Source organism: Molossus molossus, unplaced genomic scaffold (genome assembly GCF_014108415.1).
Source record: "Molossus molossus isolate mMolMol1 unplaced genomic scaffold, mMolMol1.p scaffold_m16_p_8, whole genome shotgun sequence".
Lineage (NCBI taxonomy): Eukaryota > Metazoa > Chordata > Mammalia > Chiroptera > Molossidae > Molossus > Molossus molossus.
Window position 1 is genome coordinate 91,118,867 of NW_023425402.1, and position 16,634 is coordinate 91,135,500.

The following is a 16,634-nucleotide window of genomic DNA, read 5'->3' on the forward strand; positions in this document are numbered from 1 at the left end:
CTATTGCCTAGTGATGGCAAAACCATACCATCATAGTACAACACATTACACACATACCTACCTTTGTGTTACATGTTACAGGTAGTCACCTACAGTATTTTTGCTGCAGGGTTATAGCCTAGGATCTATAGGGAAACAGAATTTGTCTATCTGCCATAGAGATTATTTTAGGCTGGTTAATTTTAAGAAACAGCAGACATGGGAGAAGCTCTGAAAACCAAGTAGAAATTAACCTTCCTAAAAGACATTTATAGTTGTAAGGAAAGAAATCTCCATTTGCAAGGGTATCTCCCTTGCTGCCAGAAAAAGGGACATGACCTTACCTCTGGAAACTCTTACCACTGCAGAAGACAATGACTTAAATCTGCATAACAACCTTCTCCTGTGTACTGTGCTTTTTCTGGGTCATCTTCCATGACTAATCCCCCAACCCCCAACATCTTTTGTGGGCAGCTGAAGGTGGTATTTGAAGTGTTGGATTCAGCCATTTTAGCAAGTTACTCAGTTTTCCTGGGTCTCTCCCATGTATACAGGAGGTACAAATATGCTATTACACTTTTGTTTTTCTCCTGTTTACCTGCCTTTTATTACATGAATGTTTCCTCCAAGAACCCAGGTGGGTAGACAAAAAATTATTTTTCCTCCCCTACAGAGCAATAGGATATACCAGTGATTTTCGACAGGTGTTCCATAAGGGGCACACTGGTGTGCCACAGGATTTTTAAAACATGTAATACCTGACTATTTAGTCAGGAGCACTGATCTCTTTTTCCTTAGATTGACAAATAAAAAATGACAACAGATAACACAACAATACTCATCTGGGGTGAATGAATAAAAATTATAGCTTTTTTTTTGTCCAACTGGAAAAAAATATGATATAATTTTGGGTTTGCCACAGAATTTTTGTAATTTAGTTTATGTGTGCCATGAGATAAAAATGTTTGAATATCACTGGGCTATACTGTATATTCTAGGTGTGTAGTAGGCTCTGCTATCTAGATTTGTGTAAGTACACACATTGACAAAATTACCTAAGATGCATTTCTCAGAACCTATCCCTGTCATTAAGTGAAGCATGTCTGTACTATGATTAGGTCTCAGTGTTTTAGTGAGCTTATGGCTCTAGGGTGTGGACTTCACATGTGTTTCCCAAGATAGCTAGAGTGGACTGGAGTAGGGCATTTGCTTTCTTCCATGCGGAAGGCTAGAGGCAGCTGAGGTTGGGTATTTGCCTTCCTCTAGGTCACTGAGGCTCTGATACAAAAGCCCTAGCAAGTTAGGCTCTCATTTAATAGTTTCTCTTGAGGGCAAACCTTGTTAAAGAACATGATTCTTTCCCCTCCCCCTGCTGGAAGCAGGAGGGACTTTTTTCTCTGATATTTGCTGTGAGAATCTGAAGAGCTCCAAGAGGTAAATCTTAGAAGTGTGCCTCACCTCCACTTCCCCCATAGGACTGAGGCCCCCTGAGTTTTTATCTCTCAGACTTGTCCACACTGAGTCTCCAGCAATTTTGTTATGTTTTAATTATGTTTTTATTATGTTTTCCTACCTGGCGCTTCTTTCTGTAGAGGTTGCAGCTCCTGATTCTGCTGCAGCAGCTTGAGATTCTTGCATCCACCTGTCTGTCTGTCCATGGGGAGCAGTGGTTGGCTTTGCCATCTTACTTTTCTTATGGATCTAAGAAGAGTTGTTGATTTTTTCCATTTGTTCAGTTTTTCTTTTGTTGTTAGGACAGAGTGATGACTTCCAAAATTTTTACATGTTGGACCAGAAACTGGAAATTATTTGGATATTTAAATTTGTTGGTTAAAATAAAATGAAATTTAAAATTCAGTTCCTCAGTCACATTAGTCATGTTTCAAGGGCTCAATATCCACAGATGACTTGTGGCTCCCTTGTTGAACAGGAAATTTGTAGAACTTCCATCATCACTGCAACTTACTCTGGTATATAATATCACCTAACACCCTCTCCTTGGCATAGGAGATACTACAGCTAAAGGAAATACTATAGCTAAAGTATAGTCTTTATTCAGAGTATTATTCTGATATCCTGAGAGCCTAGATTTCAGCCAGACAGATCCTAAACCATTTATTTGGCCTCCACTGTTGATATTTTATTAATAATGGAGATATTCATATGTTTTTCTCCCCCCCACCCCCCATTTACCTCCTTGAGTTATTTCCTGAAAAGACTTTGCTTGTAGTCTCTGACTTGTTTAATGAATGACTGTTAACATTCTTTGGCTTGTCATTATGTTTTTCATCTATGATATATTGTAGCTTTTCAGCACACAAGGATATTCACTCACAATTTTAAAATGCTTTTCAACTACCATCCTGTTGCAATTTCTTTTCTCTTTTTTCAAAATTGAGAAGAGGGTGCCTTTTTAGCTCAGTTGATTATTAGTCTCCAATTCAACTTGAGACACGCAATTGAGATAACACTTGAAAGCAAGGACCATCATTCCTAAGGATAATGATTTTTCTGCAGCCTTCTCAGGGGGTAGCTCTTTTCTTTACCACACCCTTACCCCATGGGACTTGGTAGATGAGGTGGGTGTTTTCCTTGTTCCTTACTTCACCGTCCAAGCTATTATTGTTCAGCCTGCTCCCTAAAATCTCTTTTTTGAATCTCAGGTTACTTGACCACCCTACCTGTGGTCTTTCTTTATTGCAATCATCCACAGAAACCTTGTTCACTTTTCCATTTTCTTTGATGTTGTTTGTTGTGAGAGTGTTTAGTTCTCAGATGGTCTCTAGCACTGCTCCCGTCACAATTCCGTGTGATTTCATTACCACAGAGATGACCCTTCAATTCCTGGAACCTCAGCTCCTTGTTCACCTTCCAATTTCAATAACGTACCTCCCCGGTTGTACTTTAGACCTTGTCATAGGAATACCTTTAACCCTTCCACATTTGCCATTTCAAGTGTCCACTTCTCAACTACTACCTCCTATCATTCTTTCCACTTTCTCTAATATTCGTACTTCAACAGCACTGTTAGAACCCACAATCCATCCTTTATCATTGTCCATTACTTCCACCTAGTCTCACTGCTCACATCTTACCACTTTCTTTGCCCTTTTCACCTTCCTGATACTCTTCTGGGAAAACTAATCCTGTTGCCACCGACTCTCGTCAGCTCTGGCTCCTTCACAGGCTTGAAAACGCTCATCGTACGTTCAAGTCTAGTCACTTCAGGTGATGCCTCAGGTGCCAGGCAAGCAGGCTACATTTCCCTAGTATATTTTCTCTTTCTCTCCTGGATGACTGCTTCGTGCATCCTTTTCACCCTCAAGCCTTCACTCTCATTTGATAATTGCACTTTCTACTTTACTGAGAAAACAGTCATGATCAAAGAGAAGTTCCAAAAGTTCTGCTGTTTCATCTGCCCACCTAGTGCACTTGTGCCTGTCTCCTCTTCCTTCCTTCCGCTGCTGTGGATGGTCCCTGTGCTCCCCTCCTCTCCTCTCTCCGCTCCGTCCATCCCGCTGACTTTCACCTCGCCCGCGACATTGCTCCAGCACGTCCCCCTTCTCGTCTCACTTTGTCAGTGCTAAGCCATCCACTGGATTATTCCTATCAACATAAGAACATGCTATAATTTCTACATCCTTAGAAAAAAAAATCTTTTCTTTTCCTCCCATTTCCCCTCCGAGGCCAGTACTCCATTTCTCTTCTCCCTTTTATGGACAAATTACTCCAAAGTGTTTCCTGCTTTCACAGCATCAGCTTTTTATTTTTATTTATTTATTTTATTCACTCTTAAACTCAGTTCAGTCAGGACTTTGACCCCACCATTCCATCGAAATGGTGAAAATGATCAGTGATGGTCATGTTGTAAAATGAGTTGATCAGTTCTCAGTCCCCAGCTCACTGGGCCTCTCGGTAGTGTTTGCCTCATTGGTCACTCATTCTTCTTGAAAAACTTGCTTCATTTAGTCACTATTAGAATTACTCTCCTGCTTTCACTCAACTTCACGGGTCTTTCCTGAGTCCCTTCTGTGGGCTCTATTTCATCTCCTTGATACCTAAATGTTGAATAGGCTCTGCAAGCTTCGACTCTTAGATACTCCCTCTTCCTTACCTGCACTCATTTCTGGGGAGGTCTCATCCAGTCTAATGCTCTAAATACATTTCAGTGTCAGTCACTCCCCACAGTATATCTCTGGGCTCGATCATTTTGACCGAGCTTCAGACATATATCCATTTGCCTTTTCAATGACAATCCCTTATTTACATGTGGAAAACCCAACTCCTTAAGATTGTCTCAGTCTCTTCTCCCCACCAGACCTCCACTTCATCTCTTCCTCAAGGGAAGATTTCTCATTATTATGCGTGCATAACCTCATGTCCCTATCCTTTAAGGCATTCATTACATGTGTAATCCTGTATTTATTTGTGTGATTCTGATTAACGTCTGTCTCACAGAAAGACTGCCATCTCCTTAAGGGCCAGCACCTTGGCTACCATTTCTCTCTATTTTATCCTCTGTACTTAGCTCAGACAATGAAGGAGATCAAAAATAAATATTTCAGAAAATAATAAATAGGTGTAAAGGCTTTAAGGGATAGAGAGGGTGAACTGCATACAGGTCAAATCCAATGGAAGGAAACCAGCAGTATTTACTTGAAATACACTATGTCTGGTTTTGGAGATGCCACTGATCCCTTCTAGATGCCAAAAACATCAAGCTTAAGGGTGTACGAAGAATGGAGAGCCCATAGCGTTATGGTTAAAGGCATGGGATTTGAAATCAGACACTCTCTCTGAGTGTCAGTTATTCATTTTTTTTTAAATGGGGGGCAATGACAGTATCTGTTTCTAGGGCTTCTCTGAGGATTTAATGCAATGGATATATATTAGAGTAAAACCTTAATAAATGCTTAATATGTGGTGGTGATGATGCTAATGACGATGATGCCACCCTGCATTAGCTGTACACCAAGGAGGAGACTGGGGCACAGGGCAGAAGGGACTAATAGTAATTAGGGAAGTTAGAACTTGCTTCACAGAGGAGATGACATTTCAGCTGGCTGTAAGGATGAGCAGGGGTTTCCATGAAGAGAATGACAGGAAAGGGAAACAAGAATAAATTAGCGTGTTCGGAAAATAATCTGTAAGGAAAATATGGTTAGAGTGGGAAGGGAAAGGATCTGAAGTAGGAAAAAAAATTTTGTGTGCTGATTTTCAAGTCCAAATTGTTGAATAGAAATATTTATTTAAATGGTTATAGAATCCTTCTATTCTTTTTGTTGTGTTGTTAATCCTCACCAGGGGATATTTTTTCATTGATTTTTATTATTTATTTATTTATTTATTTAATCCTCACCTGAGGACATTTTTCCATTTTTTTGTTCAGGTAGAGTGGGAGGGAGAGAGAGGAAGAGAGAGAGAGAGAGAGAGAGAGAGAGAGAGAGAGAGAGAGAGAGAGAAGCATCGATGTGAAAGGGACACATCGAGTGGCTGCCACCCACACGACCGACCAGGGCTGGGGACAAACTGCAACCGAGGTACATGCCCTTAGCGGGAACCGAACCCGGGTCTCTCAGGACCGCAGGCTGACGCTCTAACCGCTGAGCCAAACTGGCCAGGGCTTTTCATTGATTTTTAGATAGAGTGGGAGGGAGGGAGGGAGGGAGAGAGAGACATATTGATCGGTTGCCTCCCACACGCAGCCTGACTGGGCCAGGGATCAAATCTGCAATCCAGGTTTGATCTGGGGATCAAACATGCGACCCTTCAGTGCACAAGGTGATGCTCTATCCCCTGAGCCGCACCAGCCAGGGCTCAGCATATTAACATTTTGCTTTCCAGAAAACGCGTGGCATTTCTGGTATTCTATAAACAGTATATTTCATTGAAAAGATGTCCTACCTTTGACTGATAGGTCACGGATGTAGTGCTTTGCTGATCACCTTATAATGAATTCACCACCATAAATGATTTAGTGCAGTTACATACCATCATAGAAATCATTTTAAAAATTGACCTGCCTGTGGGTATAGGTAAAACCCCAGGATAATATAAATTGTATTTTTTTTTCTTTTAACCCAAATAACAAAAACTGTAACAATGACAACAAAATCTAGCGAAAATCCCTCTTCATAACCCATCTAAATGTGTCTTGGTTTCTGAATCAAGAATGTGTTATCAATTCCCAACAAAGCAGAGTTTGCCCTTGTGCGTTTTATGAGGGATGAATGTTGTTTGGAGGCGAGACTTTGATCACCCTCTCTGCTTCCAGGACATGCTCTTACATTGGCAGTAACTGAAATGTATCCAAATAGACTTTCAAAGCTCCCAAGTGTTCTAAATTTATCTCGCTCCGTTTCTTTGGTTTAGAAACGAGTTTGGAAATCTCACAAGGCCAACTTGTCTTCAGTAATTTCTAGTGCTTCTTGTTTGGGGCAGGCTAGAAAAAGCTCGGAGAAGCTGCTAAATTTGGTGCTTGGCAGAGACCATAACACACGAGGAGAAATCCATGAGGTGTAAAACTAAAATATCAAAACTCTGTGACATTTTAAACTAATTTCAAGTGTACGCGATGATAAAATCACAACATCTGCATAAATCAGCTGTGCGGACGATCTATATTAGTGAAAGCAAAAAAAGGAAGTATTAATGGGATAATAGATTTCTTTAATATACACCAATGATTTTGTAAATCGAATGTTTGCATATGAATGGGGTGGTTTAGCCCAAGGGGGGAAAATCTGTATATTTTTGCTTCCTGATTAAAAACTGTGTTAGAATTTGCCACAAATGAACATTTAATGCTTGGACCTATAAGAAAGGCTAGTATTATGATAAAAGATAGAATTGTTCCTTGAAGACCCGGGCTGAAGTCTTATCTCCACACATGCTTGCTTGCTGTGTAATTTGGGGACAATTTACTAGAAGAGTCTAAATCTTCACCGCTTCATCTTTAAAATGGAAATAACACTATGTACCACCTTGAATTGTTTTGAAAATCAAAAAGAAAATGTTCATGAAAGCACCCTGAAACCTTAAAGCCCTACAAATGTTACTGAAATAAACACCTTAAAAAGATTTGTATTTTTACCGTCTACTTCAAAATTGTTGTTATGTGTATTTTATCAAAATTGTAAAGTAAAAGAAAAATTTTAAGTTAATGGGGCAAAAATGAGTCTTCTCTTCATCCATGTCTCAATCCTGCTTTCCTCCCCAAGCCTGGTTTTCTCACATCGGTTTTTAATAACATATTTTAGCAGAGCTAAGTCAGGTGTTACTTTTATTTTATTTTTGTTGCTTGCAAATGAACATAAGAGTTTCTGGGATTAACTGAGTGTGAGGTTTTCACGAAGTTTAAGAAAAACTTTATCTTTTAAATTTGGCAAAGTGACATTGTGGACGAGATTGGAATGTTGTGTATGATTATCTCAGGTGTAGACGTTTCGGCAGTTGTTGCTGAATTGTAATCGTCCACCCTCCTCATTCCCCCTTCTCCCCGTCACTGAGGAAATGCAGCTTTCTCGTCCAAGTACTATTTTAAGGCGACAGGAAAGGACGCAGTGAAAAATGAATTTGCATCAATAACGTGGATCTATCCATGGATTTAAGTACCCAAATGACGTGAATAGGTAAGAAAACGGCTGAATTCTAGGGATATATTTAGACATAGTACTGCCTCCCCCACACCGACCAGTGATGTCACTGTGAATGGAGAGAGAGTTTGGCAGAGATGACACAATAAAAAAATGACTCTTCATTGTTTGGGGAAATTCCAGGAAGACTGGATGTGAAGGGAAAACCCATTGATAGGTATTTGAATCCAGTCCCATTGCTGGCCCTTCGGCTCCCAAGCCCAGTTCTTGGAAGGATAGGTCAGCTGTGTCTTCTGATACGCAGATGTCCTTGCAGAGGCAAAGTGCATGGCCGCCAGGAGATCTTGACCATGGTTCTGCTGCACTTGGCTCCAGAGCTCAAGTTACTACTAGTAATAGGCTTTTATTCAAGTATCTGTCTGTGAGTAATTATAGTCCATGGAAATTGCTGGTGAGTAACAGGGAGATGGATTTGCATGTTGAAGAACGGAACAACTGCTTAGTATTTATTCTGCCTATAAATCTGTAGTTCAAATATTTGTTAGTCATCCAGATAACTTCTCCTTAGTAAATACATTTATGAAACCACTTTTTTTTTTCCCGCCTTCCAAGTATTTCTAAGGTGTTTATTTCAGGATTAAATTTTCCATGCAGATGTGAATTGCATGTCATTTCCCACCAGTGAATGCAAGTTTCTCTTTGGAATTTTTTATGATAAAAGTATATTCTAGTTGTTGAACATTCTGGCCATACAAGAACTAATGGCATACTTGTTATTTAAAGGGTATGGTTTCAGTTTTCCAAGATGAAAGAGTTCTGGAGATCGCTTGCACAACACTGTAAATGTGCTTAACAGTACTCAACCATATACTTCAAAATTGTTGTTATGTGTATTTTATCAAAATTGAAAAGTAAAAGAAAAATTTTAAGCTAATAGGGTAAAAATAAGTCTTCTCTTCATCCATGTCTCAATCCTGCTTTCCTCCCCAAGCCTGGTTTTCTCACATCGTTTTTCAATATATTTTAGCAGAGCTAAGTCAGCACTGTGAACTCGAATGCAGTTTTAGACTTTGGAAAAAAGGCAGCATCATTTTCATTAAGACAAAAATGCTTCACCAAGAATCCTGTTAGCAACAGTGGGTAGCAGTTTCATTTTTTTATGACGCCATCTCACAAATATCTTCATGTTCACATTACTTTGGTGTCTGATTCATTTCTTTTAATGGAGATATTTTAAGATCACGTGAAAGACGGAGCCACGGACACCATCACTGGTGTTTTCTCCTTCTATGACAGCTTACTCAGGGACTCAGACGCTAGTAAAAGAGGAGATAACTTATTTTGCCACCGAATTAGTGCATATTTTCCTTTACACAGTGGCCTCATCCTCATACAGCTCTTGTTCCACATTATTGACAAAATCCTAGTGACTTGGATGCTCATCTGTCTGCCCGGGTGGGTCTGCCTACATAACTGCTGCATGCCCTGTTCCTTGTTCTCTGAGTCATGCCTTCCCCAGCTGTGTGTTTTTGCCAAGACGGTGCACAAACAAGTTGTTCATTGTTTAATATGTCAGTGGGGCCAGGACTTGAAGCTTCTACCAGCTTCAGGTATTATTCAGTTCTACTCTCTCTTTCTCACCCTTTCTTTTTAAGTGTTTCTGACCCCAGAGAGAATTGTCTTTCATATACTTTTCTAAAAGGAAAAGATCTCTCTGTGGGTAAATTTCCCCTTAAAATAATATATGTGTTTGCAGGCCTCTCCATTCGTTGCCAGAGTGAATAAATATTAATTGGGAGCTGTGGTTCATACCTGCTTCGAAGCAGTGTGCTCATCAGATACTCCGTGTGAGTGAGAAGTGCCGTGTGGCTGCTGGAGATGTCATTTGAATTTAGATGGCACATTAGAGAGCTGCATGGGGAAAGAAGAGGGGGAGGGGTACTCTGCTTTTTCTGTCGCGATCATACTTGGAGCGTGGTGGCCTTTCTTGGGCATCACTTTTATTTTAGAGTGGAGAGCTTGGAATTTGAGCAGCTGGCCGGGAAAACCTTAAATCACTGCCTTTATTAATGTAAACATATATATTGAACTCCTGGTTTGGGTCTTCTCTAGGGGATGATAGGAGTGAGGAAAAACTGGAAAAGTGCTGGTCTTTATGGAACTTACATGTGGTTGGGGTGACAGACCATAAGCAATTAGATAAGTCATCCAGAAATGATTATGTAGTGGTACGTGCTATGAAGAACAATAGGCACAGTAAGGAGCTGGAGTGTGAACGGGGTGCTGGTTTGGAGGGGTGCTCAGGGAAGACCGTTCTGAGGAGGTGACGTGAGTGGACACTCAGTGGAGCCAGGGAATGAGCCGTGGGCTATCTGAGGGTGGGGTATTCGGGGCAGAGGGGACAGCGAACGAAAAGGTCCTGACGGTGCTGTAGACCGAATCTTTGCGCGGTAGGAGGGCCCGGCGTGGAGAAAACACAGACGTTCCACTGGTAACCGAGGTGAGGCGCAGGGTGCTGCGGTTGCCTCACGTGTTTAAGGGACTTTTATGGAGGGATCTTTAATTTTATATATCCTCAAATAACATATGCTAAGGCTATTTTAGAAAATAAGAGAGGGAATGTTCAGTTGAACAACTGAATTGAACAACTGAATTCGATTCAACTCACATGTCGAAATCTAACTCCCAAAGGGTTGGCACTCGGGAGGTGATTAAGTCCCAAAGGTGGAGCCCTCATGGAGGGAACTAGTGCCTCTATTGAGGAGACCCCACAGAGCTCCTCACCCCTTCCACCATGTGAGGGCACAGGGAGATGACAGCAGTCTGTGGACTGGGAAGTGTGGTCTCTCACTAGACATCTTATCGGTGCCTTGACCTTGGACTTCCCAGCCTCCAGAACTGTGAGAAATGCATTTCTGTTGGTTATAAGCCACCCACTTTATGCTAGTTTGTTATACAAGCCCGAACACACTGAGACACGTGGGATCATGGGAGCAAGAAAACGTTGAGAGTAACGTGGAATGAGAGATTAACCGTGGTGGGAAGGAGGATTAGAGAGGTAGTCTTGTGAGCCCTGATATGGGCATGGCTGTCGCTGTAAGGCTGATGGGAAGCCAGTGCAGGGTTCTGAGCAGGGTTTTGTTTCACAGATCATTCTAGCTGCTGTGCAGAGAATGTATGGTAGGAGGACCAGACTTGGAGGTCACGGAGATGTTCAATTGGTGACAGAGGTGAGGGGCAGGGAGGGGGGCATTGCATTTGTTTCACATGTTTAAGGAACGTTTATGGAAGGATTTTTAAAAATTTGATATATTCAAGTAAAATATGATGATTTAAAAAAATAAGAGAGGGAATTTTCAGTTCAATTCAAGGAAAGATCTACAGTAAACTTACTTTGATTACAGAAGTAATAATTTTATTTTAGAAAGTCTGTAAGAAAAGAGTAAAGTATACATAACGTATTCTACTCATGAGCCCACTGCTCAGAAATAACTATTAACATTTCTGTAAGTTGCCAGATTATTATCTGTGCATACCAATATACATTTAAAAATATTTTCTGCTATGCAGACATTGTTACACTGTTCCATAACTTAACTTTTCCACCTACCAATATACCATGAATATTTTCTTATTTCATAAGATATAAAAAGCATAATTAAAAATATTTCATGTTACTCATACACGTGAACCATTATTATTACACCGATTTTGTATAGTTGAGGCCCCAGGTGGTTTTCGGTTTTCTTTTCTTTTTATTATTATAAATACCACCACAAAGCAAGTACTTCTTGGAATATACATCGTGAAGTATGTCTCTGGTAATTTCCTTTAGATAGATTTTTAGGATGACCCGGGTGAAATGTATGTACATATTAAAGGCTCATGATTTATATTGCTCAAGTTCTGCCTATTACTATATTTCTTTCCTTCCCAGTCTCTAGTTTGAGAAGGCTAAATATGGAATAGCTCCGTTAGGAGGAGGAGGCATTTTTGTAAGTGCTAGGAAGTCACTTGGATAGGATATTATCCAGGGAAATCTAATTGAGAATTTGAGATGTCAGTGAAGTTTTAAAGTTTCTTTCCAATTTAAGAATGGGGGTAGAGGGAAAGAGGGAGGAAATTTTGAATAATTCTGTTGTCTGTACTCTGTTTTATATATAGATGAATGGGTTGATTTTGGTGATAGTTCACATAAAGCCATAAAAAAAAAGAAAAAGTAAAAGCAACAGAAATTTGTAAGCAAATTCCTACATCTTTTTGGAGATTGGAATTAGCAAAGGCCAAGTAGGATACCAGAGGTTGCAGATATGCTTTAATTACTAAACATTCCACTTAAAATAAATTTTATATAGATCAAGAAAAATGAGCTATTAGTTGTTCTAAGAATATACAATGTGCAAAGCACAGTAGCACATAATCCAAATATTAGCATCTTCACCACTTATTTGATTGTTTATTGATCTAATTATACACTAATTAAAAATATTACCAAACACTCACTAATTCTAGGTGGTCTGCTGGGCTCTGGAGATGCAATATCGAATAGAACATGATTTCTGCCCTCAATGGACAAATAGCCTACAGAGGGAAGAAAAGCAAATAGTTCAATTATTTCAGTGTGATGAATGCTATGATTAGTATTCCATGGCATACACACTATGCTATGACAGTGGAAAGGTATCACCATACAAAGCTACATGGGGACAGTCATGTCTAGTTAGAGAAAAAAAATAGACTAAGGATTGGGAGATCCAGGCTTATGTTCTCTATCTTGGGTAATATCTGACTGGGTGAGGTTAGATAAGTCACTTAACCACATCAAAATAAATGGGACAAATAACATTGACCTAATATGGTTTTTGTAATAACTGAAGAGGATGTGAGAAGAACTAACACAGTGAAGGGCATGCATAAAAGCTGAGTAAATATTAGTTGAATCATTACGACATATGAACAGTTGGATAGAATAAATTTTCCCAAGAAGTCATTTTATGAGCAGCCCACCAGAAAAGCTCATGTACTTATTGAAAGGTGCAAATAGATTCTTTTGCCACAACTAACTCTCTCCAAGTAGTATATCCTACATAACTCTGAGATCAAAATCTTGCATGGCCTATGAATTTTTATGAAGTTAGGGTACAAACTAAGATGTATCACAATTAGACAAAACTCAGGAAGTCAAATGAAAGTCTGCTATTCACAGCACACAGGGGCAGGAGGAATTTCTGTTTGCTAATTATCTCATGTCCTGAGCAGCAGCACAGAGATGATTGCTTTGTGCCTAATGATTAGGAAGGTCAAGTTAAATTTACAGATATATAGAGGCAGGCATTCAACATGCCCCAATGCCTCTTCCAGGAAGGACAAAAGTATTGAGCAGTGAACAGTTAGTTGTAGGGTATGTCTCTGGGGAAGGAGGAACTCAGGGTGTCAGCCTCTCTGGAGATGCTCCTCTGTCCTATTGCAGACGACTTGTTTCACATGGCAGTGAGTCTGATGCACAGAGGGAGTTGGTGCTCCCCAGGCTGGGCACTAGGGATACAGGAGCAAACAAGATGGCCAAGTTCTGGGTTTCGTGGAACATGAAGTCTAACAGGAAAAACACCTATTAAAAATATACAGAGATGATTCTTATGGAAGTGGAGGTCTAGGAAACAGGTTTTAGTGCACCTGGCTCGGAGTGCTTTCAAAACAAGCTGTGAGCTCTGAGAAATATTCTTACTCTAAATGTGTGGTCAAAGAGATTATTTGGGTTTTCACATGGAGTGATGATGTAACAATTAGCAGAATCCTAGAAGCCTTCTCGCAGTGTGTGTGTGTGTGTGTGTGTGTGTGTGTGTGTATGACTTGAGCTATTGATTTTTGACATGTCTATCCAATCATAGATCCCCAAAACAAATATAATCAAATGACAAAGGGGAAAATGCTCAACTTCTCTAGTAGTTAAATAGGTGCAAATTTGAACAACTTTTGAAAAACTATAAAATTTAAGATTTATGCAATTATATTCAGTGCCGATAACATGGCTGGTAGAAGTGAAAATTAACTTTTTGAAAAGCAATTTAGCAATATGTGTTAAGAGCATTAATAGCTTCATACCCTTTGATCCATTTATTTCAAGACTTGATACTAAAAAAAAAACCCAAAACGTAAGGAACCACCTTCTCACACTATGCACAAGAATAAACTCAAAATAGATTAAAACTTAAATGTTAGACTTGAAACCATAAACATTCTAGAAGAAACACAGGGAGTAAAATATCAGAGATTTCTCATAGCAATATTTTTTCTGATATAGCTCCTCGAGCAAAGGAAACAAACAAAAAATAAACAAACGGAACTACATCAAACTAAAAAGTTTTTGCACAGCAAAGATAACCATCAACAAAATGAAAAGACAACCCACTGACTGGGAGAACACACTGGCTAATGAAACACTTGACAAGGAGTTAATATCCAAAATTTATAAAGAGCTTATAAAACTCAACACCAAAAAACAAACAAACAAAAAACAAAACAAAAAAACAAACAAAACCCACAAAAACAATCCAATTAAAAATTGGCAATGGGCAAAGGACCTAAATAGACACTTCTCCAAAGAGGACATAGAGATGGACAATAGACATATGAAAACATGTTCAACGTCACTAATCATCAGATAAATGTAGATTAAAACCAAAATGAGATAGCACCTCACACTTGTCAGAACGGCTGTCATCAATAAATGAAAAAACAAGGGTTGGCAAAAATGTGGAGAAAAGGGAACCCTTGTACACTGCTGGTGGGAACGCAGGTTGGTGCAGCCACTGTGGGCAGCAGTATGAAGTTACCTCAAAAAATTAAATAAGGAGCCGCCTCATGACTCAGTGATTCCTCTTCTGGGAATATAGCCAAAGAAAGCTGGAAAGCTGAAACACTAATTTGAAAGAATATACGCACCCCTATGTTCATTGCAGCATTATTTACAATAGCCAAGATTTGGAAGCAGCTTAATACCCATCAGATGAGTGGATAAAAAAGCTGTGGTACATTTACACAATTGCATAGGACTGGACAGTAAAAATGAAGGAAATCTTGGCTGGCTGGCCTCCACCTCCCTGGTTCCACGTGGAATCCAACAAGGACAAGCCGAGGACTGTATTAGCATCGCCCTCAACCTCTCCCCTCCCCCCACGTGCTCTGCCTCCTGGAGAAGGCACAGCGACTGTACGGACCCCGTGAGTTCGCACCCTGATCGAGTCCCCCAACCAGAAACCACAGTCTGCCGGTGACCCACCCCAACCCACAGACACCACCCACGCCACCCATAGGAAAGCAGGTGGGTCCGGCGCTCCCTCGGCCAATGGAGAAGCTGGGGGAGGAGGAGAGACCACCAAAGGCTATACTCCGGAACAAGTGCAGTGGTGCAAAGGGTCAACTCGTGTAAAGATTACTGTGAGATCCTAGGCGGGAGCAGAGGGGCCTCAGATGAGGACCTGAAGAAGGCCTACCGCAAACTGGCCGCGGATTCCACCCAGAAAGAACCACGCGCCTGGCGCCCTGAGGCTTTCAAAGCCATTGGCGTATGCAGTGCCGAGCAACCCAGGGGAAAGGAAGCTGTATGACCAGCTTGGTGATGTCAAGAGCCTGGCAGCCTGGCACGGCTGTGGGCATGGGGACTTGCACCGTGGCTTTGGGATGACATCTCCCCTGAAGACCTTTCAACATGTCCTTTGGCGGTGGCTTCCCACCCAGTAACGCCCAGGTCTACAGCAACGGCCGTCGTACGCGCTGTAACCACCAGCAAAGGCAGGACCGCAGGGAGAACCGGGGTGACGGGGCTGGGGGTATTTGTCCAGCTGATGCCCATCCTCGTCCTGATCCTCGTGTCACCTCTCAGCCAGCGTATGGTCTCCCGTCCACCCTACAGCCTGAGCCTGAGGCCATCGGTGGGCCACATTCACAAGCGAGTCACTGGCCATCTGAACGTCGTCTACTACGGGCAGACACCTTCTCGCAGGAGTACACGGGCTCCAGCCTGCAAACAGTTGAGCGGAACGTGGAAGATGATGACATCGCTAACCTCCGAAACAACTGCCGGAAGGAGAAGCAGCAAAAGGAAGGCTTGTTATATCGGGCCCGCTGCTTCAGCGACACAGATCTGTGCTGCACAGCAGAGGAGGAGCAGCCCAAGCTGTAACCGACTGTCAGAGGTGCGGGCCTCCCTGCGTGGATAATCCTGGGCCGGCCACGCAACGGAGGTCCAAACCATGAAGTCCCTGGAGAATTTTTGGTGACATGCACTGAGCCAAGATGATGGACTTTATATTTAAGGAAAGACATAAAGAGGAGAAAAATAAAAACAATAAAATGGATTAGAGGCTGAACGCCAAAAAAAAAAAAAAAAAAAAGAAATCGTACCCTTTGGGACAGCATTGTTGGACCTGGAGAGCATTATGCAAAGTGAATAAGCCAGTCAGAGAAAGACAAACATCATATGACTTCACTCATATGTGGAATCTAATGAACAAAATAAACTAACAAACAAAATAAAGCAGACTCATAGATAGACAGTAGACTGGTGGCTGTCAGAGGGGAGAGTAAGGGGTTGCATAGCTGGGTGAAAAAGGTGAGGGATTGAGAAAAACAAAACAAAACAAAATATAGGGAAAAAATATTGTATACAAGCAAGTTCGTTGCAGTATTATTTAGAACACTGAAATCTTGGATGTAACCTACATGTCTAACAACAGAATAATTGATTAAAATATGAGCATTTTATGAAATCTCCATGGGATATGGAGCCAATAAAAATGATAGTTATAGTAACGCTTTGTCAGTGCTTTATTATAATGTTAATATAAAAGCTTTTTTTTTTTTTTCAATGAATCAATGCTTTAGACAAAGCATTGATAACATGCTACCACTTATTTAATTCAGCACATTGTGCCATGTGCATGGAGTACCAAGGGTTTTAGTTTTTAAATATGAACTGTTAATATCATCACTACTATGTCAAACAAAATAGTAACTCAAAAACGTTGCAAAAAAACAAAAGACTGGCCAGAATTGCCCCCA

At 40.8% G+C, this 16,634-nt stretch overlaps 1 pseudogene; it reads left to right on the forward strand.

Annotated features, from left to right (window-relative positions):
- Positions 1-10,658: 10,658 nt before the first annotated feature.
- Positions 10,659-15,793, forward strand: LOC118620771 (annotated as a pseudogene).
- The last annotated feature ends 841 nt before the right edge of the window (positions 15,794-16,634 follow it).